Source organism: Triturus cristatus, chromosome 4_1 (assembly GCF_964204655.1).
Source record: "Triturus cristatus chromosome 4_1, aTriCri1.1, whole genome shotgun sequence".
In the NCBI taxonomy this organism is placed as follows: domain Eukaryota; kingdom Metazoa; phylum Chordata; class Amphibia; order Caudata; family Salamandridae; genus Triturus; species Triturus cristatus.
In genome coordinates, this window is record NC_140585.1 from 1,245,719,392 (window position 1) to 1,245,745,710 (window position 26,319).

Here is a 26,319-nt window from a genome sequence, read left to right on the forward strand (position 1 = left end):
CTTACCACTTACTTTCTTCTGAAAGTACATAAGAACATCAACAATCCGCCGGGGCGCTCCATTGTTAGCTCCTGTGAATCACTGTTAGAGAACGCCTCCAGATCTGTGGATGTGTTATTTCCATACATGACCAGCTTTCCGTCCTATATTCGAGATTCAATGGACTATTTAAACAGAATAAATGACATTCCTTGGAAACAAGACTATATCATGGCAACTGTAGATGTTGTATCTCTATACACATTTATAAAATATGAAGATGGACTGGCAGCAAGCAGACATTATTTGAGCTCAAGATCTTTAAGCCTGATGGAACATTCAGAAATGTTGGTTGAGATCATGGAATTCTGTCTCAACAAAAACAACATCTTTATATTTGATGGCAAATTCTATGTTCAGGAACAAGGAACAGCCATAGGCACATCGTACGCCCCAACTTATGCTAATTTAGCCATCGGCTTCTGGGAACCCAAAACTATTTGGACTGCAAGAAATGCTAAAAGATTGAAAAAAGTAGTTCTATGACTACGATTCATTGATGATTTGTTTTTAATCTGGGCGGTAGTTCAAGATGAATTGGAAGGGTTTTTTTTACAGTCATTGAATGAAAATACCCAACATTTTAGTTTTATATATATAATGAGCAAAAGTGGCCTTAATGTTTTAGACATTGACCTATATATTGAGGAAGATAAGATCTGTACACAAATCTTTAGAAAGCCTCCAAGTGGATATAGCTTTTTTTTTTGCGAACAGTGTACACCCAGCTGCCTTGAAACGGAGCATACCGCATGGACAATTCTTAAGAGGTGGGAATATTGTGATTATGGATAAGAACAAGTATATAGTAGAGGCAAAAAGGCAGTTAAACAATCACGATCATGAAAGGTTAACAAAAGATCCAACAAAAGCAATAATGCAGATTTTTTATGTCAGATTAAGAGAATGGCGGGATCGGGAACTCCTTGATGATGATGAATATCAGTATCAAAGAAATGAGAATTCGATATTTCTTACCACTTACTTTCTTCTGAAAGTACATAAGAACATCAACAATCCGCCGGGGCGCTCCATTGTTAGCTCCTGTGAATCACTGTTAGAGAACGCCTCCAGATCTGTGGATGTGTTATTTCCATACATGACCAGCTTTCCGTCCTATATTCGAGATTCAATGGACTATTTAAACAGAATAAATGACATCGCTTGGAAACAAGACTATATCATGGCAACTGTAGATGTTGTATCTCTATACACATTTATAAAATATGAAGATGGACTGGCAGCAAGCAGACATTATTTGAGCTCAAGATCTTTAAGCCTGATGGAACATTCAGAAATGTTGGTTGAGATCATGGAATTCTGTCTCAACAAAAACAACATCTTTATATTTGATGGCAAATTCTATGTTCAGGAACAAGGAACAACCATAGGCACATCGTACGCCCCAACTTATGCTAATTTAGCCATCGGCTTCTGGGAACCCAAAACTATTTGGACTGCAAGAAATGCTAAAAGATTGAAAAAAGTAGTTCTATGACTACGATTCATTGATGATTTGTTTTTAATCTGGGCGGTAGTTCAAGATGAATTGGAAGGGTTTTTTTTACAGTCATTGAATGAAAATACCCAACATTTTAGTTTTATATATATAATGAGCAAAAGTGGCCTTAATGTTTTAGACATTGACCTATATATTGAGGAAGATAAGATCTGTACACAAATCTTTAGAAAGCCTCCAAGTGGATATAGCTTTTTTTTTTGCGAACAGTGTACACCCAGCTGCCTTGAAACGGAGCATACCGCATGGACAATTCTTAAGAGTAAAAATGAATTGCTCAGAGGAAAAAGACTTTGATGAACAGTCAGGAGAGATGACACAAAGGTTCATAAGATGTGGCTGCCCTATTTCAGTTCTAGTTGATGCCCTAAAAAGAGCAAAACAAAAGAACAGACATGATCGTTTGATACCAAAAAAGAAAAAGGACTCAAAGGAAAATAGAAAATACATCATGGATTTCAATGTATCTGAAAAGGAGATAAAAACACTGATTAAGAACAACTGGAAGATATTTGAACAGGTTCAAGATCTAAAAAATCACCATCAGAATCATCCAAATATAACATATCGAAAAATGGCATCATTGGGAGACATTTTGGTTCCAATCTTCATGACCAACCAGAGGAAAACATCTAATTGGTTACCCCCAAGAAACCTGGCTTTTACACAATTGTAAAAAAATGCAACGCCCGCAAATGGGGTGACAACAGAACCACAATTAATTTAGTAGATGGAAGGACTAAAGATATCAAGGAAGACACACATTGTGGAAGCACACATGCGATTTACATACTAGAAAGTTAATGCGGAGAGAAATACATAGGAAGCACTATCAATAAATTGAAGCTTCGGATTCTGCAACAAATAAGGGCAATTATGAATAAAGATTTTACTTATGCTATTGCAAAGCACATGTGGAACACACAATGGTGACAGGAGTACATTTGTGTTTTAAAACATCCAGCAAATAGTCATGAAACCAAGAGGTGGTGACCATGAATTGAATCTACTAAGATCAGACTCAAAGTGGATTATAATGATTGGCACATAATATCTATGGGGGTTTAAATACAGATGCTGAATTCCATGTCCACCTTTAGTTTGCAAAGCCACCAGATGACAGAAACAATTGTCCTTCCTTTCAGAAATTTGAACTGATCAATAGATAATAGAGATGAAGATGAGGCATATGTGATAGATAATTGCATTCAGTGGTCCTCTGGAATGATCTTTTAGAAATATTTTTCATGAATGTTTTATATTGTGGAGTCTTTTTCTTATTTAGTCAACTTTTTTAATTGAGTCGGTATTTTTATGATCGACTTTGGATTGATTATAATATTTGATCCAACCCTTAGGGAACATATCTGTAGAACAGTATGATGGAAAGCACAAATTGAAATCAGTTTTATGGTTAACATCTGTTTATTGTATTTTCAGAACAAAAATCACCACCTACATCCTACACGCCGGTGGGAAAACATCTTAGAGTAAGAAATTAAAGAGAGGAGATTGACTAGGAAGGAAGGAGAGAAGAAGAGAATAAGTGGGAACGAGGAGACCAGCACTGGCTATTATTATATGTCTCTAATGGGCATCTTTTTGTGGCTTGCATTCCTGCTTCAGGTTGTCTTCGAATCCTGGGGGATCTCTGGTAAGTCCGAGCACACGTAGATACATGGGGCATGTAAGTTCTTTAATTTCAGTGGATAAGAATTCCAATGTGGATTTCCAGGTCTTGTCAAATCGGGGGAGTCTTTTTGATATGCTCGCTGTTATCTTTTCCATTCCCACCACTTCCCATAACTTATGTAGCCAATCTAACCTGGTTGAGACGTCCTCTTTACCCCTCCTGGCTAGTAGAACTTGCTTAGCCACCCCCAAAGCCAGCGTAATAGTGTTAGAAGGCGATCCAAGGGGAGACAGGGAGGTTACCTGACCACCTTGAGACCGACCCTCGGGGTAATATAGGCACTGGCGGGAGACTCCTCAGAGGAAGAGTCTCGTATCTAGGATCGTACACACGGCACCACACGACAAAGAGACACCACACAGTAGGTTCTTGGGAACAGATCCTTTATCTACTCAGCTACGTCGGATCTTTATGATCACCAAGATGGATATGTACACATAGAGCACGGGCTCAGAGAGTCTCGGTAGGGAAAAGGGGGTAGCGGGACAGTCTTTGGGGATCCGGATCAAATGCAGGGGCGCACCCAACGCACAGCTCACAATCCTCGAGCCGGGGGGATACGCTGCGGTCCAGCCGGACCGAGGGAGTCTTTAAGAGCCGCGAGTCACTCAGCCGGGCTCAAGCACAAGGTCGGAGGTCTTACGATCTTCAGGTGAGCCGCGAGTCACTCAGCAGGGCTCAAGCACGAGTTCGGAGGTCTTACGATCTTCAGGGGAGCCGCAAGTGACTCAGCAGGGCTCAAGCACAAGTTTGGAGGTCTTACGATCTTCAGGGGAGCCGCGAGTAACTCAGCAGGGCTCAAGCACAAGTTCGGAGGTCTTACGATCTTCAGGGGAGCCGCGAGTCACTCAGCAGGGCTCAAGCACAAGTTTGGAGGTCTTACGATCTTCAGGGGAGCCGCGAGTCACTCAGCAGGGTTCAGGTGTTCCAAGTTTGCAATGGAGCCACGACCACGTCAGCAGGGCTCTCGTCGTTCCAGAGTCGAATCTGCCAGATAGTCCCAGAGCACCCCTTGTTATAGGTCAACTCCTCTTTGATGTCCGGGGTCCGTGTAGGCAGGGGTCTTAGCGCCTGGGGGCCGCTCGCTGGAGTTTCCTGCCATGTAGTCCTTTGATCCTTTTCAGGGCCGGGTCGGGAGGAGTCCCAGACACCCAGCAGGCGTGGAGCCAGCCCTCAGGGAGGCCGGAGGGCCGATCGAAACCCATCTCCCGAGGGGAGGCCAGAGGTGTGATGGAAACTGCTCCTCCCTCTCTCACTCCATGGGAGCGCGATGTTCCCCAGCCGGGGTGGCGCCTCTAGGTCTGGGTTGTGCTGGGCCCGGGCGGCCATCGTAGGTGCATGAAGTGGGCACGCGGGCCCTGTGGTGCTGGGAAGATGGAGGGCACGGACAGGGAAGTCCGGGTCAGGTGTGTGTGGGTCCTGGCGGGCAGGACCGGCTAGGTCGTGTACTGCGGGACTGAATGAGGTGTACGGGTCAGGGGGTGTGGCTCGGGGTCAGGGATGACCATGCCACAAGGCCGGGTCTAACACGCGTCCCCCCAGCTGAAAGCCGAAGGGAACTACCCATCCTCTTGGGGGTTCTCTTCGCTGAGGCAGAAGAACCGGGAGAGGCCGTCAGCGTTGGCGTGGTCAGTGCCAGGGCGGTGCTCTACGGTGAAATCCATCCCCTGGAGGGAGATTGACGACCGCAATAGTTTGGGGTTTTCCCCTCTCATCTGCATTAGCCATCGCAGGGGGCGATGGTCGGTTTGGACTTTGAAATGGGTGCCGAACAGATAGGGTCGTAATTTCTTGAGGGCCCAGACTACGGCGAACGCCTCGTGCTCAATGGTGCTCCACTTCTGTTCTCTGGGTAACAGCCTTCGGCTGAGGAAGGCTAAGGGCTGGTCTAGGCCTTGGTCATTCACCTGTGACAGGACTGCCCCAATGCCATGCTCGGAGGCATCAGTTTGTACCACAAACTCCTTGGAGTAGTCGGGGGCCTGGAGCACGGGGGCAGTACACATGGCCACTTTCAGGGCATCGAATGCCTCCTGGCAGGCAGAGGTCCACTGCACTATCTTGGGCTGTTTTTTGGATGTGAGTTCTGTGAGGGGACCGACAAGGCTGCCGTACCCCCGGATGAATCGCCGGTAGTAGCCGGTGAGGCCCAGAAATGCTCGGACCTCCGTTTGGGTAATGGGTGGTTCCCAGGCTAGGATGGCGTCGACCTTAGGCTGCAGAGGGGCGACCTGCCCGCTTCTGACTTGGTGCCCTAGGTAGACCACCGAACCTTGCCCAATCTGACACTTGCTGGCTTTTACTGTGAGGCCTGCCTGGCGCAGGGCCGTTAGCACCCTCTGGAGGTGCTCATTCCATTCAGAACTGAAAACCGCGATATCGTCTAGATATGCGGCGCTGAACTTTTCCAGCCCGGCCAGGACTCTATTTACCAGTCGCTGGAAGGTGGCCGGGGCATTTTTCATCCCGAAGGGCATCACGCGAAAGCGATAGTGCCCATCCGGGGTGGAGAAGGCGGACCGCTCCTTGGCTCCTTCTGTGAGCGCAATTTGCCAGTACCCGCAGGTTAGATCGAAGGTGCTGAGGAAATGAGCCGACCCGAGACGGTCAATGAGCTCGTCTGCTCGGGGAATGGGGTGAGCGTCGGCTCGGGTGACTTCATTGAGTCCCCGGTAGTCCACACAGAATCGGAGCTCTGGGGCGACACCGGGGGCCGCTGCTTTCGGGACCAGTACCACGGGGCTGGCCCAGGGGCTATCTGAGGGTTCGATCACCCCCAAGGTCAACATCTTCGAGACCTCGGCCTGAATGCAGGACCGGACTCGATCAGGGACTCGGTAGGCTCGTTGCTTCACCGGCGGGCTGTCTCCGGTGTCCACGTCATGGACACACCAGTCGGTGACTTTGGGGACGAGAGAAAATAAGTCGGGAACTGCCCTAAGAGCTGGCGGCAGTCCTCGCGTTGCTGGTAAGTGAGGGATGGAGAGATGTTCACTCCTTTCACGGAGCCATCCTTCTCCTTGGTACACAGGAGGTCAGGGAGGGGATCGGACTCCTCCTCGGCCCCGTCATCGGTGGCCAGCAGCAGACTCAGCTCCGTCCGCACGAAGTGGGGCTTGAGGCGGTTTACGTGAAGGACCCGAAGGGGGTCCCGAGGTGACTGGACGTCCACCAAGTACGTGACCTGGCTCTTCCGCTCAACGACTTTGGAGGGCCCGGTCCATTTATCCTGGAGGGCGCAAGGTTTCACGGGGGCCATTACCCATACCTGCTGGCCCGGCTGGAACTCGACCAGAGTGGCATTCTGGTCGTACCAGCGCTTCATTTCCTCCTGGCTCGCCTCCAGGTTGGCCTCGGCCAGTTCTCGAAACTTCCTAGTCTGGTTTGGAGGGTCAGAACGTATCGGAACACATCTCGGGGGGGGGCCCTCGGGGCGACGCCTCCCACCCTTCCTTGACCAGGCTGAGGGGCCCCCGGACAGGGTGCCCGTAGAGTAACTCAAAGGGGCTGAACCCCAAGGATTTCTGAGGAACTTCCCGGTAGGCGAACAAAAGGCAGGGGAGCAGGACGTCCCACTTGCGCCGGAGGGGCTCTTCCAGGTCCGCGATCATTCCCTTCAGAGTCCGGTTAAACCGCTCTACTAGGCCATTTCCTTGGGGGGGATACGGTGTGGTGAACTTATAGGACACTCCACATTGTTGCCACAGGGACGTCATGTATTTAGAGATAAAATTTCCCCCGCGATCGCTTACGACCTCGCGGGGGAAACCCACACGGGAAAAGATCCCAATCAAACGCCAGGCCCACCACGGGGGCGGTGATGGTGCGTAGGGGAATGGCCTCCGGGTATCGGGTGGCATGGTCCACTAGGACGAGGATGAAGCGATGACCTTGGGAGGTTGGGGGGTCCAGGGGCCCCACGATGTCGATCCCGACCCGTTCGAACGGGGTATTGACGACAGGGAAGGGTTGGAGGGGAGCCTTGCGCTTTCCTCCACTTTTCCCACTAGCCTGGCACGTGGGACAGGACTTGCAGTGGGTCTCTACATCTGCTTTCATTTTAGGCCAGTAAAAGTGAGTCACTAGGCGACTGTAGGTTTTGTCTTGGCCCAAGTGGCCTGCGAGGGGGACATCGTGGGCCAGGCCCAGGAGGAAGCGTCGGAAGTGTAGGGGTACCACCAGCACCCGGGCTGATCCTAGCTCCACCGACTTCTGCTCGCTGTACAAAAGGTCATTTTCCCAATATAGCTGGTGTGTTCCAGATTGGTCGCCCGCGGCTTGGGTCTCTGCTTGCCGCCGGGGTCCGACTAGGGAGGGACAGGTAGCTTGCTCCTGGCAGAACTCCTCTCTGGAGGGGCCCCCCCTCATGGTGCCACTGGGCCAACTCGGGCAGATCGCCTAACTCTGCGATCTGTGCGGGGTCGGACGGTAGGGGTTCGTCGCTGACGACAGATTCTCCACATGGGGAGGTGTGGGGGACCTCTGCTGGGACAATCCTGTCCTCGTTGGCAGGTTCGTCCTCGACTTCCCCAAGGGGGGGCAGTCGGGCCACCATAGATCGGGTGGTGGCGCACACCCACTCGGGGAGACCCATCATCCCTAGGTGGGCCTTGCGCTCGACTTGCTTCCAGGGGGAACTTTCCAGGTCGTTCCCCAGGAGACAGTCGACCGGCTGGGAGGTTCTTACTGCTACTTTCAATTTACCGACCACTCCGCCCCATTCAAAAGGCACCAGGGCTACCTTACAGAGACTCTCAGTGTTGTCAGCTGCAATTACAGGGCAAAATATATTGGGGAGGATCTGGTCTTCGTGTACTAAGTGGCTGAGGACACCGGTGATGCTCGCCCCGGTGTCACGAATGGCCTCTACCTGTTGGCCATTGATCGTCACTAGCTGCCCGTATTTCTTCGTGTTGGAGGGCAGGAGGCTCCCAGGGACCATTTCTCTGTCTCCTAATGATACCAAGGCCATGGCGGCGGGTTCCCATTCTACGGTCTCCTCAATCTCCTCCCCTAGGGCTACATTGGCTATCTGTCTGGCTGGGGGGGCTGTAGTGGGGATGTGCAGGGCCATGGGGCATTCGGGGTCATTGGCGTAATGCCCGGGCTTCTGGCAACGGAAACAAGTGATGGTCACCCGGTGCCCCCGTCTCACGGGTGGACCGGATACAGCTGGTGGGGGTGCCGGGAAGTGCGGAGGTTGGCTTTTCGGGGGACTGGACTGGGATTCCCTCTGCCCTCCCTGGTTTCCCCCCTCTCTGGCGGGGTGGTCCCTGACTGGCTCGGGGGTATTCTCCTACAGGGCCCCGGGAGACCCGGGTGTTGGTCCAGCGATCCGCCTCGACAGCCAGCTTCCTCGGATCCGTGAGCTTGCTGTCGAGCAGATGCTGGCGTAGCTCCACAAAGCAGTTCGCCGCCTGGTGTTCCCATAACATGAGGTCGGTTAGTTCGTCCAGGGTGGTTACTTTGCTGCCCTTAATCCACCCGTCGAATGCACGGCTTAAAAAGTTCACATACTCCACCCATGTGGTACCGGGGATCTTCTTGCAGTCCCGGAACCGCTGGCGGTACATCTCCGGGGTGAGGTCGTACCTTGTGAGGAGGGCCTCCTTCATGTGGCTGTAGGAGGTCTGCATGGAGGATGGTAGGTCGAGCAGGGTGTCTCTCCCCTCGCTCAAAAATCGGCCCCACAACCCAGCCCCCCAATCTTTCTGCAGGACTCGGTGGGAGGTCATGGCGACCTCGTAGGCCCTGAACCATTGTTGGATGTCATCGTTTTTGTAATATTCCTTGACCACATCTTTGGGGATGTGGACCTTCGGTTCCGCCGGTGGTGGTGCCCCCCGGTTCTCCGGGGGTCGAGCCTCTTCGCTCCTTGCCTTGAGCTCGATTTCTTTCAAGCTTCGTTCATGCTCCAGTTGAAGTCTTTGGCCCTCGTGCTCTCGTTGGAGTTTCTTCTCTTCTAGTTCGCCTTGTACTCGCATCTGTTTCACTACTAGCTTCTTCTCAGCTAATTTCAACTCGCCCTCAATTTTCAGTTTGGCCAGTTCGAGTTTGTGATTACGACTTCTCTCTCTGTCTGCGAGTTCTTCCGGGGATAGACCCCCGTCTGGTACGAAGCTTCGTACCTGGTTGCTGCTGCTTTCTCTTGGGGAGAGTCCAGCTTAGTCGTGGAGCTCCATCGCTCCTTCTGGGCGGGGGGCTCCGGATTCCACCCAAGCTTTCAGTGCCTTCTGCATATCTTCTTTGGTGTTGAGACCAGTGGTAGCGATTTTTAGTTCTTTGCAGAATTGCTTCAGTTCTTTGTGCGTGTACTCTTCCAGTTGTTCCGCCTGGAACACAGCACTCGCGTTGGTTTCTGTGAGACTCATGGCGTTTCCTTCTGCCGTTTTTGCCGGTAGCGCGTCAGCTGCTTACGGTACGATCTCTAGATGATGGGCCCGAATCCCGTCGCTTGCCACCAATGTTAGAAGGTGATCCCAGGGGGAGACAGGGAGGTTACCTGACCACCTTGAGACCGACCCTCGGGGTAATGTAGCCGGGCACTGGCGGGAGACTCCTCAGAGGAAGAGTCTCGTATCTAGGATCGTACACACGGCACCACACGACAAAGAGACACCACACAGTAGGTTCTTGGGAACAGATCCTTTATCTACTCAGCTACGTCGGATCTTTATGATCACCAAGATGGATATGTACACATAGAGCACGGGCTCAGAGAGTCTCGGTAGGGAAAAGGGGGTAGCGGGACAGTCTTTGGGGATCCGGATCAAATGCAGGGGCGCACCCAACGCACAGCTCACAATCCTCGAGCCGGGGGGATACGCTGCGGTCCAGCCGGACCGAGGGAGTCTTTAAGAGCCGCGAGTCACTCAGCAGGGCTCAAGCACAAGGTCGGAGGTCTTACGATCTTCAGGGGAGCCGCGAGTCACTCAGCAGGGCTCAAGCACGAGTTCGGAGGTCTTACGATCTTCAGGGGAGCCGCGAGTCACTCAGCAGGGCTCAAGCACAAGTTCGGAGGTCTTACGATCTTCAGGGGAGCCGCGAGTCACTCAGCAGGGCTCAAGCACAAGTTCGGAGGTCTTACTATCTTCAGGGGAGCCGCGAGTCACTCAGCAGGGCTCAAGCACAAGTTCGGAGGTCTTACGATCTTCAGGGGAGCCGCGAGTCACTCAGCAGGGCTCAGGTGTTCCAAGGTTGCAAAGGAGCTGCGACCACGTCAGCAGGGCTCTCGTCGTTCCAGAGTCGAATCTGCCAGATAATCCCAGAGCACCCCTTGTTATAGGTCAACTCCTCTTTGATGTCCGGGGTCCGTGTAGGCAGGGGTCTTAGCGCCTGAGGGCCACTCGCTGGAGTTTCCTGCCATGTAGTCCTTTGATCCTTTTCAGGGCCGGGTCGGGAGGAGTCCCAGACACCCAGCAGGCGTGGAGCCAGCCCTCAGGGAGGCCGGAGGGCAGATCGAAACCCATCTCCCGAGGGGAGGCCAGAGGTGCGATGGAAACTGCTCCTCCCTCTCTCACTCCATGGGAGCGCGATGTTCCCCAGCCGGGGCGGCGCCTCTAGGTCTGGGTTGTGCTGGGCCCGGGCGGCCATCGTAGGTGCATGAAGTGGGCACGCAGGCCCTGTGGTGCTGGGAAGATGGAGGGCACGGACAGGGAAGTCCGGGTCGGGTGTGTGTGGGTCCTGGCGGGCAGGACCGGCTAGGTTGTGTACTGCGGGACTGAATGAGGTGTACGGGTCATGGGGTGTGGCTCGGGGTCAGGGATGGCCATGCCACAAGGCCGGGTCTAACAAATAGCTCTTTCCTGGCATGATCTAAGGGGATATGTTAAGGCGTTTGGAAGGCCTAGTAATATGTAACTTGGAAATCGTGGCAGGTCCGTGTCGTATGTAGTGTTTGTGTCAAGTAGTATGGCGTCCCAAAAGGGCTGTGTCTTAGGGCATTCCCACAGCAAATGGGTCAAGGTGCCTATGTGGCCGCAATGGCGCCAGTACTGAGCATCTGCCCTTGGTTTCCAACACGCCACCCTGTCAGGGGTATAGTACCAATAATGCCCTATTTTGAGTAACATCTCCTTGCCTGCCATGCTACAAGAGGAGGCTCTGGCACTGTGTACGATGTCCCGCCATTCTTTTGGGGAACATTCCAGTTCGCATTCTGTAGCCCACCTGCGCTGCACTGGTGTTTTACTTCGCTGTATGGGTGCAATTAAAAAGGCATATATGTCTGATAATAAATGTTTGTCCGAGGTTCTAGTGATCAGCCATTTCTCAAATTTCGTTAAGGGACGCCCAGTGTGTGTACTAACGTTCGGCTGTGTCACCCAGTGTCTTAGATCATATCCCGCAGACAGCTGGGGGAAGTCCATTATCCCATTCTCATCAAAGAGGTCTCCCCACCCTCTTACAGTTGGCTTCTTGACATGTGAGGTGGCTTTGCCCATGTCGCGCCGGCGGAAACTCTGGGTAGCCTATGAAAGGGGTCAACAGGATGTGGGGGTGGATAGACCTTGTGCAGTTTGGCGAGTGCCTGGGGGGTTACAGCGGGAGAGTTTGCATTACATACAGTATATGGGTAAATATAGTCATCTGGACGGCGGCCAGCCGACCCAGCCACGACAGTATAAGTTGTCTCCAACGTTGGAGAGTGGCCCGAGTGTTGGTCAGTAGGGTGTCATAGTTCTCACCCACCATGCGCTCAACCGTAGAGAATATTTGGAGGCCCAAATAGGTGACACCCGAATCGGCCCACCAAAAAGGAAAGTCCGCTTTTAGTCGCTCTAGATCAACGCGCGGTATGGTGAGGCAAAGAGCTTGTGTTTTGGGGATGGTAATTTTAAAGCCTGAGATCCGGCCAAAGTTGGAAAATGTCTGCATTAGTGGGGGTAAGGAGGTGTCTGGTTGAGTTAGAAAGAGCACCACATCATCTGCATAGAGGGAGATCTTATGTTCACTATCTCCCATATAAATTCCAGTGCTGCGGATACGCTCTGCAAATGGCTCTTTATATAGAGCAAATGTTGGACCCGGCCTCATAACCTGGCTCTACTGGTCCCCACACCACCTAACCTGGTGCCGGCAGCCCCAATCCCCCGGCCTCACCAAGCCTTTCCACCCGAACACACGCACTCGACCCGGACATCTTCGACCATGGCCTCTCTCCTTTCGGCCACCCCGGGCCCGCGTGCCCACTTCATGTACCAAGATGGCCGCCCGACCCAGCGCGACCCGGGCCTAGAGGCGCCACTCCGGCTGGAGGACATCACGCTTCCAGGGGTTGAGAGAGGGAGGAGCAGTTTCTATCGCACCTCTGAACTCCCCTGGGACGATGGGTTTCGATCGGCCCTCCGGCCTCCCTGAAGGCTGGCTCCACGCCTGCTGGGTGTCTGGGACTCCTCCCGGCCCTGAAAGGATCAAAAGACAATGGCAGGAAAACCCGACAAGCGACCCCCAGGTGACAAGACCCCTGCCTGCACAGACTCCGGACATCAAAGAGGGGTCGACCTATAACAAGGGGTGCTCTGGGACTGTCCGGAGATTCGACGCTGGAACAACGAGAGCCTGCTGACGCGGTCGCGGCTCCTGGAACGTAGAACCACCTGAGCCCTGCTGAGTGACTCGCGGCTCCCTGAAGATCGTAAGACCTCCGAACTGTACCTGAGCCCTGCTGAGTGACTCGCGGCTCCCTGAAGATCGTAAGACCTCCGAACTGTACCTGAGCCCTGCTGAGTGACTCGCGGCTCCCTGAAGATCGTAAGACCTCCGAACTGTACCTGAGCCCTGCTGAGTGACTCGCGGCTCCCTGAAGATCGTAAGACCTCCGAACTTGTACCTGAGCCCTGCTGAGTGACTCGCGGTTCCCCGAAGATCGTAAGACCTCCGAACTTGTACCAGAGCCCGCTGAGTGACTCGCGGCTTCCACGGACTCCACTGGTCCCGCCGGACCCCACGACAACCAGCCTACCCCCCAGCTCGAGGATTGTGAGCTGTGCGCCGGGTACATCCTTACCTTGAACCTTTGTGCCAAAGACTGTCCCGCTACCCCCTATCCCTTCCAAGACTCATTGAGCTCGCGCTCTCCTTGTACATATTTGCAGTGCTAACCTGTTTGATAAAGATTGGTTCCTGAGAACGCACGGTGTGGTGTTTCTGTGTCGTGTGGTGCCCGAAGTACGATCCTCGATCCGAGACTTCTCCTCCTGAGGAGTCTCCCGCCAGTGCCCGGCTACGATACTTGAGGGTGGGTCTCAGGGTAGTCAGGACCCCCTTTCCGGGCTCCTCTGAGGTCGCCGTCTAACATTGGTGGCAAGCGACGGGATTCGGGCCCATCACCGAGAGATCGTACTGTGAACGACGGACGCACTACCAACAAAGATGGCAGAAGGAAACACCATGATCCCCGCAGAAATCAACGCCAACAGGGTGTTCCAGGTGGAACAACTAGAAGAATACACACACAAAGAACTAAAGCAATTCTGCAAAGAACTTAGAATCGCTACCACCGGTCTCAACACCAAGGAAGATTTGCAGAAAGCACTGAAAGCCTGGGTGGATACCGGGGCCTCCCGCCCGGAAGACATGGGGGAGCGCCCCGACGAGGCCGAACCCCCCCAAGGCGAAAGCAGCAGCAATCAGGTGCGAAGCATCGTACCAGACGGGGGCCTATCCCCGGAGGAACTCGCGGACAGAGAGAGAAGCCGCAATCACGAACTCGAGTTAGCTAAACTCAAAATCGAAGGCGAATTAAAGTTAGCAGAGAAAAAGCTAGCAGTAGAGCAAATGCGCGTGCAAGGCGAGCTAGAAGAGAAGAAGCTCTAACGGGAACACGAAGGAAGGAAGCTCCAACTGGAGCACGAACGCAGCTTGAAGGAAATCGAACTGAAGGCCAGAAGTGAGGAAGGGAGGCCCCCGGGAAACCGAGAGGCGACCTCCCCAGCGGAACAGAAGGTCCACATCCCCAAGGATGTGGTCAAGGAATATTATAAAAACGATGACATTCAGCAATGGTTCAGGGCCTACGAGGTCGCCATGACCTCCCATCGGGTCCCGCAGAAGGACTGGGGGGCAGGGTTGTGGGGACGGTTTCTGAGCGAAGGAAGAGACACCCTGCTCGACCTACCCCTCTCTCTGCAGACCTCCTACAGCCACATGAAAGAGGCTCTACTCACAAGGTACGGTCTCACCCCCGAGATGTACCGTCAGCAATTCCGGGACTGCAGGAAAATCCCGGGCACCACCTGGGTGGAATATGTAAACTTTTTTAGTCGGGCCTTCGATGGGTGGGTCAAGGGCAGCAAAGTCACCACCCTTGAGGAACTCACCGACCTCCTATTGTGGGAACACCTGGCTGCGAACTGCTTTGTGGAACTACGCCAGCATCTGCTTGACAGCAAACTCACCGATCCCAGGAAGCTGGCGGTGGAAGCAGACCGCTGGACCAACACCCGGGTCACCCGGGGCATGGTAGGAGAATACCCCCGAGCCAGTCAGGGACCACCCCGCCGAAGAGGAGGGGGGAACCAGGGAGGCCAGAGAGAGTCCCAGCCTAGTCCCCCGAAGACCCAATCTCCACCTTTCCCAGCGCCCCCCCCGCCAGTAACCGGACCCCCCGGGAGACGGGGACACAGGGTAACCGTCACTTGTTTCCGTTGCCAGAAGCCCGGGCACTACGCCAATGACCCAGAGTGCCCCATGGCCACCCAAAACACCCCTGCAAGACAGATAGCCAACGTAGCTCTGGGGGAGGAGGTTGAGGAAACCGGGGAGTGGGAACCCGCAGCCATGGCCCTAGTATCCCTGGGAGATAGGGAGATGGTCCCTGGTAGCCTCCTGCCCTCCAACACGAAGAAATACGGGCAGCTCATTAAGATCAATGGCCACCAAATAGAGGCCCTGCGGGACACCGGGGCCAGCATCACCGGTGTCCTCAGGCACTTAGTCCCCGAGGAGCAGATCCTCCCCAACGTCTTTTTCCCAGTCATTTCCGCCGATAATAGAGAGAGTATGTGTCAGGTAGCTCTGGTGCCGTTTGAGTGGGGTGGAGTGATAGGTAAACTGAGGGTTGCCGTAAGAACCTCCCAGCCGGTCGACTGCCTCCTAGGGAACGACCTGGAGAGTTCTCCCTGGAAGCACGTCGAACGCAAGGCCCACCTAGAGATGATGGGGCTCCCCGAGTGGGTGTGCGCCACCACCCGATCTATGTCAGCCCGGCTCACTCCCCTGGGAGAAGTCGAAGACGCCCCGACCGAAGAAGTCAGAGCAGTAACCCCGAGGGTCCTCCCGTCCCCCCATCGGAGGGGCCCGTCGCCAGCGACGAGCCCTCCCTGTCCGACACCGCCCCGGTCCCTGAGGTAGGCGATCTACCCGAGTTAGCCCAATGGCGCCACGAGGGTGGGCCCACCCGGGTGGGCCCACCCGCACCCGGGAGGAGTTTTGCCGGGAGCAAGCCACCTGTCCTTCCCTGGTCGGACAGCGGCGCTAGGCCGAGGGCCAAGCCGCAGGCGACCAAACTGGCACGCACCGAATTTATTGGGAGAATAGCATTTTGTATAGTGAGCAGAAGTCGGTGGAGCTGGGATCCGGACGGGTGCTGGTGGTACCCCTCCGCTTCCGAGACTTCCTCCTGGGCTTAGCCCACGACGTCCCCCTTGCCGGCCACCTGGGTCAAGACAAGACCTACAACCGTCTCGTGACCCATTTTTACTGGCCTAAGATGAGAGCAGCCGTAGAAGCCCACTGCAAGTCCTGTCCCACGTGCCAAGCTAGCGGGAAGAGTGGGGGGAAGCACAAGGCTCCCCTCCAACCCTTCCCGGTCGTCAGTACCCCCTTTGAACGAGTCGGGATCGACATCGTGGGGCCCCTGGACCCCCCCACCTCCCAAGGTCACCGTTTCATCCTGGTCCTGGTGGATCACGCCACCCGATACCCTGAGGCGATCCCCCTACGCACCGTCACGGCCCCCGTAGTGGGCCGGGCTCTGATGGGGATCTTTTCCCGGGTAGGGTTCCCCCGCGAGGTCGTGAGCGATCGCGGAACTAATTTTATCTCGAGGTACATGACGTCCCTGTGGCAACAATGTGGAGTGTCCTACAAATTCACTACCCCGTACCATCCCCAAGGGAACGGCCTAGTAGAGAGGTTTAACCGGACTCTGAAAGGGATGATCACCGGCCTAGAAGAGCCCCTCCGGCGTAAGTGGGACGTCCTGCTCCCCTGCCTCTTGTTCGCTTACCGAGAGGTCCCCCAGAAGTCCCTAGGGTTCAGCCCGTTTGAGTTGCTCTATGGACACCCCGTCCGAGGTCCCCTCAGCTTGGTTAAGGAAGGGTGGGAGGCGGCACCCCAGACCACCCCACGAGATGTGTTCCACTATGTTCTGACCCTCCGGAACCAGACCAGGAAGTTCCGGGCACTGGCCGAGGCCAACCTAGAGACAAGCCAAGAAGAGATGAAGCGCTGGTACGACCAGAATGCCACTCTGGTCGAGTTCCAGCCGGGCCAACAAGTATGGGTCATGGCTCCCGTGAAGCCAGGCGCCCTCCAGGACAGGTGGACCGGGCCCTACAAAGTGATTGAGCGGAAGAGTCCAGTCACATACTTGGTGGACGTCCAGTCGCCTCGGGATCCCCTCCGGGTCCTTCACGTGAACTGCCTCAAGCCTCACTTCGTGCGGACAGAACTAAGCCTCCTGCTGGCCACCGATGACGGGGCCGAAGATGAGTCCGATCCCCTCCCGGACCTCCTGGGTGTCAAGGAGCAGGATGGCTCCGTGGAGGGAGTGAATCTCTCCCCAGCTCTCACTGCCCAGCAACAAGAGGACTGCCGCCAGCTACTAGGACAATTTGCCGACCTCTTCTCCCTGATCCCCCGAGTCACCGACTGGTGTGTCCATGACGTGGACACCGGGGACAGCCCGCCGGTGAGACACCGAGCCTACCGGGTCCCCGACCGGGTCCGGTCCTGCATTCAAGCTGAAGTCTCAAAGATGTTGACCATGGGAGTGATCGAGCCATCTGACAGTCCCTGGGCCAGCCCCGTGGTCCTGGTCCCGAAGGCAGCGGCCCCCGGTGTCGCCCCCGAGCTCCGGTTCTGTGTGGACTACCGGGGGCTCAATGACGTCACCCGAGCCGATGCCCACCCCATTCCACGAGCCGACGAGCTCATTGACCGACTCGGGGCAGCCCGGTTCCTCAGCACCTTCGACCTCACCTGCGGATACTGGCAGATTGCGCTCACCGAGGGGGCCAAGGAGCGGTCTGCCTTCTCCACCCCAGATGGGCATTACCGATTCCGCGTAATGCCCTTCGGAATGAAAAATGCCCCGGCCACCTTCCAGCGACTGGTGAATAGAGTCCTGGCCGGGCTAGAACAGTTCAGCGCGGCCTATCTGGACGACCTCGCCGTTTTCAGTTCCGGATGGAGTGAGCACCTCCAGCACCTACGGAGGGTGCTAACCGCCCTGCACCAGGCAGGCCTGACAGTAAAAGCCAGCAAGTGCCAAATTGGGCAAGGATCAGTAGTCTACCTGGGGCACCAGGTCGGGAGTGGCCAGGTCGCCCCCCTACAACCAAAGATCGATGCCATCGTGGCCTGGGAACCCCCCACCATCCAAACGGAGGTCCGAGCCTTTCTGGGCCTCACTGGCTACTACCGCAGATTCATCAAGGGGTATGGCAGCCTTGTCGGCCCCCTCACAGAACTCACATCCAAAAAACAGCCAAAAAGGGTTCAGTGGACAACCGCCTGCCAGGAGGCGTTCGATGCCCTAAAGAAGGCCATGTGCACGGCCCCCGTCCTCCAGGCTCCCGACTACTCCAAGGAGTTTGTAGTCCAGACCGATGCCTCCGAGCATGGCATTGGTGCCGTCCTGTCCCAGATGAATGACCAAGGCCTGGACCAGCCCGTCGCCTTCCTCAGTCGGCGGCTGTTGCCCAGAGAACAGCGATGGAGTACCATTGAGCGCGAAGCCTTTGCCGTGGTCTGGGCACTCAAGAAACTACGCCCTTACCTGTTCGGCACACACTTCAAAGTCCAAACCGATCATCGGCCCTTGCGATGGCTCATGCAGATGCGGGGAGAAAACCCCAAGCTACTGCGGTGGTCAATCTCCCTTCAGGGGATGGACTTCACCGTGGAACACCGCCCTGGGACGGACCACGCCAACGCCGATGGCCTCTCCCGGTTCTTCCGCCTCAGCGAAGAGAACCCCCCAAGATGATGGGCAGTTCTCTCCGGCTTTCAGCTGGGGGGGACGCGTGTTGGACCCGGCCTCATAACCTGGCTCTACTGGTCCCCACACCACCTAACCTGGTGCCGGCAGCCCCAATCCCCCGGCCTCACCAAGCCTTTCCACCCGAACACACGCACTCGACCCGGACATCCTCGACCATGGCCTCTCTCCTTTCGGCCACCCCGGGCCCGCGTGCCCACTTCATGCACCAAGATGGCCGCCCGGCCCCAGTGCGACCCGGGCCTAGAGGCGCCACTCCGGCTGGAGGACATCACGCTTCCAGGGGTTGAGAGAGGGAGGAGCAGTTTCTATCGCACCTCTGAACTCCCCTGGGACGATGGGTTTCGATCGGCCCTCCGGCCTCCCTGAAGGCTGGCTCCACGCCTGCTGGGTGTCTGGGACTCCTCCCGGCCCTGAAAGGATCAAAAGACAATGGCAGGAAAACCCGACAAGCGACCCCCAGGTGACAAGACCCCTGCCTGCACAGACTCCGGACATCAAAGAGGGGTCGACCTATAACAAGGGGTGCTCTGGGACTGTCCGGAGATTCGACGCTGGAACAACGAGAGCCTGCTGACGCGGTCGCGGCTCCTGGAACGTAGAACCACCTGAGCCCTGCTGAGTGACTCGCGGCTCCCTGAAGATCGTAAGACCTCCGAACTGTACCTGAGCCCTGCTGAGTGACTCGCGGCTCCCTGAAGATCGTAAGACCTCCGAACTGTACCTGAGCCCTGCTGAGTGACTCGCGGCTCCCTGAAGATCGTAAGACCTCCGAACTGTACCTGAGCCCTGCTGAGTGACTCGCGGCTCCCTGAAGATCGTAAGACCTCCGAACTTGTACCTGAGCCCTGCTGAGTGACTCGCGGCTCCCCGAAGATCGTAAGACCTCCGAACTTGTACTCGAGCCTGCTGAGTGACTCGCGGTTCCCCGCAGATCGTAAGACCTCCGAACTTGTACCAGAGCCCGCTGAGTGACTCGCGGCTTCCACGGACTCCACTGGTCCCGCCGGACCCCACGACAACCAGCCTACCCCCCAGCTCGAGGATTGAGAGCTGTGCGCCGGGTACATCCTTACCTTGAACCTTTGTGCCAAAGACTGTCCCGCTACCCCCTATCCCTTCCAAGACTCATTGAGCTCGCGCTCTCCTTGTACATATTTGCAGTGCTAACCTGTTTGATAAAGATTGGTTCCTGAGAACGCACGGTGTGGTGTTTCTGTGTCGTGTGGTGCCCGAAGTACGATCCTCGATCCGAGACTTCTCCTCCTGAGGAGTCTCCCGCCAGTGCCCGGCTACGATACTTGAGGGTGGGTCTCAGGGTAGTCAGGACCCCCTTTCCGGGCTCCTCTGAGGTCGCCGTCTAACAGCAAACAAGAGGGGTGATAGAGGACACCCCTGGCGGGTGCCTCTCCTGATTTTAAAGGGTTGAGACCTAATCCCATTCACATTAATTCTTGCCTCAGGAGCCTTATATGTGCTATTGACCCACCGCAGGAACCGTGGTCCAAGACCGAATCTCGCCAAGACCAGGCGCAGGTAGGGCCACTGGACCCGGTCTAAAGCCTTCTCGGCATCTACTGATGGAAGCAAGGTCGACTTCTGAGAACGTTGGGTCCTGTCGATAAGGTGGCATAGTTGTCTGTGGCTGTTGCTACAACCTCTCTCGGTATGAATCCGACTGATCAGGGTCCACCAGCCTCTGCATGTGTGGATGCTGGTGAAAATTCTGAGATCCATAATCAGCAGCGAGATGGGGCGGTATGATGTGCATTCCTTAGGATCCTTTCCTGGCTTAGGCAAGACCACCACCGTGGCCATGCACATAGAAGTGGGTATCGTTTCTTCAGTACTGAAGGAATTAAAGAGTCGCGCTAGTGTCGGGATTAAGCTCGGGCCAGGATCCTATAAGAATCTGAGGAAAACCCATCTTCCCCTGGGGCCTTGCCTGACGCCAGTCCCTGAATCGCATGCAGCACTTCGTCTGGCATGATATCCGCATCTAGTTTGTCTGTGTCTATGGTTGGGAGAGAAGCGACCCGCGCTTGAGCAACATAAGCCACCACAGCTGCTTCATCGGAGGGGTCAGCCGTGTAGAGCGTTGTGTAGAAGTTTTCAAATTCAAGGGCTATTAGGTCATCCCCTTGTACTGTGTGTCCTTGTGCAGTCTCTATCTCAGCTATATAGCGTTGGAGTGCTTGGGATCGTATCTGGCACGCCAACAGCTTCCGGGCCTTATTCCCTCCCTCATAAAAGCGTTGCCAGGTGCGGAGGAGATAGTATTCAGCCCTATCGAGGTCCAATGCTTTCAGCTGCTTGCGAGCAGTGGTAAACTGGCGGCGCACCCGAACTGCTCCCGTATTACGATGCACCATCTCCAGCTCCTTAACATGCCCGTCCAGTCAGTCCCTTTTTTTCCTCCTATCCCTGTTCAGTCTGGCTGCTATCGCGAGAAACTGTCCCTTGAAGACCGCTTTAAGTGTGTCCCACAGTAAATGTATGTGCATATGGCTATCATCATTGGTATCTAAAAAGATTTGTATGGCCTATTGAACCTCTTTAATGTTAGCATCGTACGTAAGCAGTTTGTGGTTAAGTCTCCATACCCTATGTCTCTGGTAGTCCCCCTCTAGACGCCATGAAAGGCTAATGGGTGCATGGTCTGAGAGAGATGCCGTGCCTATAGTGGTGTCCAATATCCCCAGGGTAACTCGTGGTGTGGTTAAAAAAAAATCCAGCCAGGTGTAGGACTCATGCGCCACTGAGAAGAAGGTGTAATCACGGGCCTTAGGGTTACGTTGCCGCCAGGCATCCGTAAGTCCCACTTTTTGCCAGCCAAAGTTGCATGGATGCCGATAACGCACCCAGGTGGCCCACCCGTTGCGTGGTTCTATCAAGAGCAGGGTCTTGTACTATGTTATAGTCTCCCCCTATACTGAGATTCACACCGGAGCCTTCCAGAATCGAGCCAATTGTGTCCTTAAGGAACCCCTCCTGTCCCTCATTGGGCCCATAGAGTGATGCCAATGTGTAGGTGTGGCTACCCATAACCACCCGACGTGCCAGCACTGGTCCCGGTATGTCTCTCTGCATCCCTAGTATCTTCCCGGGGAAGTGTGTTGCAAATAGCACTGCTACCCCTGCCTTCTTCCCCGGCATTGATGAAAGAAATTGGCGGTCAAACCAGCGTGACCGTAGGCGCGTCCAGTCTGCGCGTTTCAGGTAAGTCTCCTGCAGAAGGCAGACATCGCATTGAATTTCTTTGAGGTATGACAGGAGTGCCCTTCGTTTTGCCGGGGAGTTAAGGCCCCGTGCATTGAGACTTACTATTAAAGTGTTAAGGGGCACCATGGAGGCATTGTAGGTGTATGTCCGTCAGGTCAGGTGTCCCCTCCCTCCCAGCATTCTTTGGTTCCTTCCGCTTGGTGACCTCCTGATGGAGCGCGCAGCCTTAATCTTCCTAGTTGGGTGGTTCCCAGCTATGGGACAAAATAGTGTTTGTCCGTGCCCTTGTGACGCATAGTGAGTGGTACGCCCCCATCCCTGGTTGTGTTAGCCCGTTAGCAGTTGTATGATAAGTGCTGCTTGTTCCTTCTGGCTTTCTTTTTCTGAGGGTCATGTGTGTGAGACCGTCCCAGCACGGCATCCTCCTCCCCGTTTCACTGCTTGTTCAGCACCATCCTCACTCTGTTGTTGTTCCTCCGACTCTCCTGCCACAAAGTCAACTCCCAGGGCATTCAGCGCCTCCTGAAGGGACCTCACTGCATGCGTTTCTTTATCCCACACAAAGAGCGCACAAGAGTCGCGCAAGAAAGTAGTGACAGGAAGCAGGGCCCTGTGGCGGTGGAGCGTTAACTGGGAGAGATCCTGGTAAATGCCCACCTGCAGGCCTTCCAATTGGATGGTCTCCTTGTCCTGGGTGGCCGCCATAATAACTTCTTTTTGACGATAGAATTGGAGGCACGTGAGAATGTCCTAGGGCTGGCCTGGGTTCTTTGCCGGGCGACCCTCCCTCTGCGTGCGATCTAAAACAATCTCTTGATCTTCCAATGCCGGGGCGACGTATCGAAAAAGTGGAGTCACCAATTCCTCCAGTTTCCCTGCATCTGCGCGAAGAGGGTCTCCCTTGATATGTATATTCAAGTGCCGGGATCTATTTTCCAAGTCTTTGAGGCAGAGGTATAGCTCTTCGTTATGGTCTCGTAAATCTATCAACTCCTGTGCATGCAAGTGAAGTTCTTCCTCCCTACCGTCGCCTGCCCTTGCCAAGGTATCCACGTGGTCTCCAAGCTCAGTGATGTCCGTTCTGATCTGTTTCAAGTCCGTGGAGACCTCCTGGCGCCATGCCGAAAAATCGTACCGCAGCGAGTTGAACAGTTGTTCCATGAAGCGCCACGTGGTCCGTTCCTCTTTTCCTTGTTCAGCGTGACCGAGGTCCCAGTCCCGGGTTTGAGATGATGGTAACTCCGCTGCTTGTCCATCCGGTCGCTTGTCCCCAATGTTGCCCTCTTTTTTAGGGCGGGTGGACGTAATTCTGATGGCTGCGACCGGTAAATTCTATGGAACACCAAGATCACACCTAGACCTTGGAGTATGTTGGCTCTCAGGTGCAGTCGACCAGATGGCCCCAGTAGGCCTCACTACTTTTGAATACCACCACAAGCCTGGCCCCGCTGACCTGGCCCCTCTTGTGTTGTCCTCTAAGGCATTCCAGATCTACGCTGCACCAAAAGGGGGGGAGTCCTAGTGGAAGCTCTGACTTCTTAGGTCTTCCGGTTTTCCCAGGCCCAATTGATCTTAGCTGTCTCCCACTGTCTATATGGCCCCTGGCTGCATCAAGCTCCCAGCCCCTCTGTTTCTCCCAGACTCTCCTGCAGCTGCACTCTGGCATGGCGCTTTCCCCCCCTCCGGCGCCGGGCAGGTACTCTTGCCGCTTCACTTCTGCACTTCAGGGGACCTAAAAATGGCGGCCGCCGCTTCCCCGCTCAATCAGGGCCAGACGTGGCCCGTCCTGCTTTACCAATCCGGCTTGGGCGTTACCAGAGGATCATAATTCAGGGAGTCCCCCTCTGTGTACCAGGGCGGCTGTCACTGAGTCAAGCGTATGCCAGCTCGGGGGTGATACCACAATCCGCCCCACTCACTGCCAAGTGCGCAGGATCCAGATGTCAGCCTCTCAGACCTCCCGTGGGTGTTGTGCCTCACACTTCCCCGTGCGGCCTCCCGCGGGTGCCTTCCCACTAGGACAGTCTCTAAAGTCCTGATCCCAGCGTACCTGCGTCCTGGACTCTTTAAAGCTTTGAGGACCTGTTGCTGCGCCTCCCACCGCCGCGGCGGCCTTACTTGACTGCGCGGGGCCTCCTGGACGGGCCCACCGCTCTCGGTCCGTGGCTTCGCTCCACTGCTCTGAGCGAATATATGTCGTTACTACACATTCCGTTGCAACGCATGCCTTTACCACGCATGCGTTACAACGGAATGTTTTTTCTACGCATTGCCTTTTCCTCGATTTTTCCTTTACCCCGCTTTTTCTTTTTTGGGGGGGGAGACTCCCCCAAGCCCCCTTTCTTCTTTTTTTTGCCTGTTTCTTAGGTCTTTGCCGACACTAAAAAAGGACTGACGCATTTTTTCGGATGAGGTAGACGTTGTTCCTTGATGACGTTGCTTGCGTGGTTAAGACGGTCGTTGAAGCAATACGCGTTGTGAAGACGCTTACGAGGTAAGTGTACCGTTCTAAACGTAACGTGTAGAAAATGCTTCGTGGTAAAGGCTGTTTCCCCTCTGAGCTCCTCCGTCGTGTCGGCCCGCACTTCCGCTCTTTCTGCGCGGCCTGTTCTCGCTACGCGACTCCTCCGCGTCTTCTCTAGCTAGGATGCTGGTATTTCAGTGTCGTAGTGACTGCCGGCCAACTTCTCGGCGGCCTCAACCTCCTCCAGACAGCGGAGAGGCGCCAATGCAGCCAGCGGCCGACCGCCCGTTCTGTCACACGGCACCTCGCCGGAACCACGATCGTGGCACCTTCCAGGCTTCGCTGGGTATTAACTACGGTACAGGGTTCCTTTAGGCCGGGTTGGGGTCCCGGGGAGCCCAAATATATGCTTTACTTGGCTTTGGCGAGCGGATCTCCAGGGAGTCGCGCTACACCGCGGCCATCTTGGCCTGAACCCAGTTTTAAAGTTTGAGAGCAAAAATGTTCAACTGATTATGGTTGTTTTAGTGACAAGTAGGGTTTGCACAGAAAAAATTTGATTACCAACTAGCTTATGTTAACGCTTGTAAATATGAACTGAAGTTGCACAATGTTCATATCAAGATTTTGCACTGAGAATATTTATTTGTTATCCAGTCTATGTTTACGTATGCAAAAAATGAATTGAATGTGTATATTGTTTACAATAGGATTTGCACAGAGAATGTATTTTACCTACTAGTCCATGTTGACCCTTGCACTATCCACAATAGGATCTGTGCAGAAAACATTGGTTCACGGATTAGCCCATGCTTATGCTTTGCACATATGGGTAAAATGTTTACAAGGTTAATAGAGTCAGCATAAATTAATTTAACGTGTATAACGTTTACAACAGGTTTGGCACAGAGAGTATGTTTCATTTATCAGTTCATGTTGATCTTTGCAGTTTCCATAATAGGAACTGTAGAGAAAATAATGGCTCAACATTTTAGTCCATGTGCATTTTTTGCACATATAGGTGAAATGTTTATAAGGTTGATTTATTTCTGAATAAGGAGTGTACCGCTCATGAACTGATGATTGAGAACATTGAGGCTTAATATCTGTAATCCATTCTATGTTTACAAGCACAAAGTACTTTATATTTGCTATATTTGGTTTATGATTATAGATGAGAGACTTTCTAGATTCAGAGGTGAACAAGTTCACATATATAAGCATGATGCACTATTGTGTTGATATCCCAATAGACATCGTAACATAGATATCAAACCAATCTAAGCGAGGATACCTAGTGGGAAATTGTACAGAAGGAATGATTAGTAAATGTTTGATACAATGATCATCATGATTACAAGTTAGATGCCAGTAATGGATACTTCTTAGTGGAGGAAGGTTGACAAAATCATAACTAACATATACTGCAATCCCAACACTGTAAACATGATAGCAGGCTGGACAGAGCATAGATTTACAACAAATCTAAAATAACAAAATGAAAAAACAAAAATGACAGAAGTAGAACCCACAAAGAGGGGAGTGATGGGGTGTATGATAAAAAGTAGAAAATATAAAATAAAAGTCAATATAGCCCTTTGAGATGATCTGATAGGTAAAGAAAGGCAATGGGTTATCGGCCACTGTAACAGTGTACTAACATTTGTGAGAATATAGAAAACTGATTTAAATAGTAATCAGAGAGAGGCAGTAGACTCTATTTATATTTTGCAGGTCTACAATAACAAGTAGGTGGAATCTGAGGGACAACAAGGATCCCCTGAATATGGAAAACATTAGAACAATGGTACATTAACAATCACGCTGGAGTTTTGATTTTAAATCTTTTGATCATTGGTCCCAGTGAAATGCCCTTGGACTATAGTCCCCTATGTAAGGAGATCACTTTGAATAGTATTTATAATATATGTATTCCACTATGTGAATTGGAATACTTCATAGCAATACTTGATTTATATTCAATAGGGTAAGAGTCTCTGAAATTGGTTGCACAAATTGTGAAATAATAGTGACAAAGAAAATCTATATTAAAAATCCATATCAATGCTTTGCACTTTTACAGTTTTTATACAGTTTGCCTATCTATGAACACACTAACTATGATGTAAACTTTCAAGGTCCAGTTCCTGTTAGAG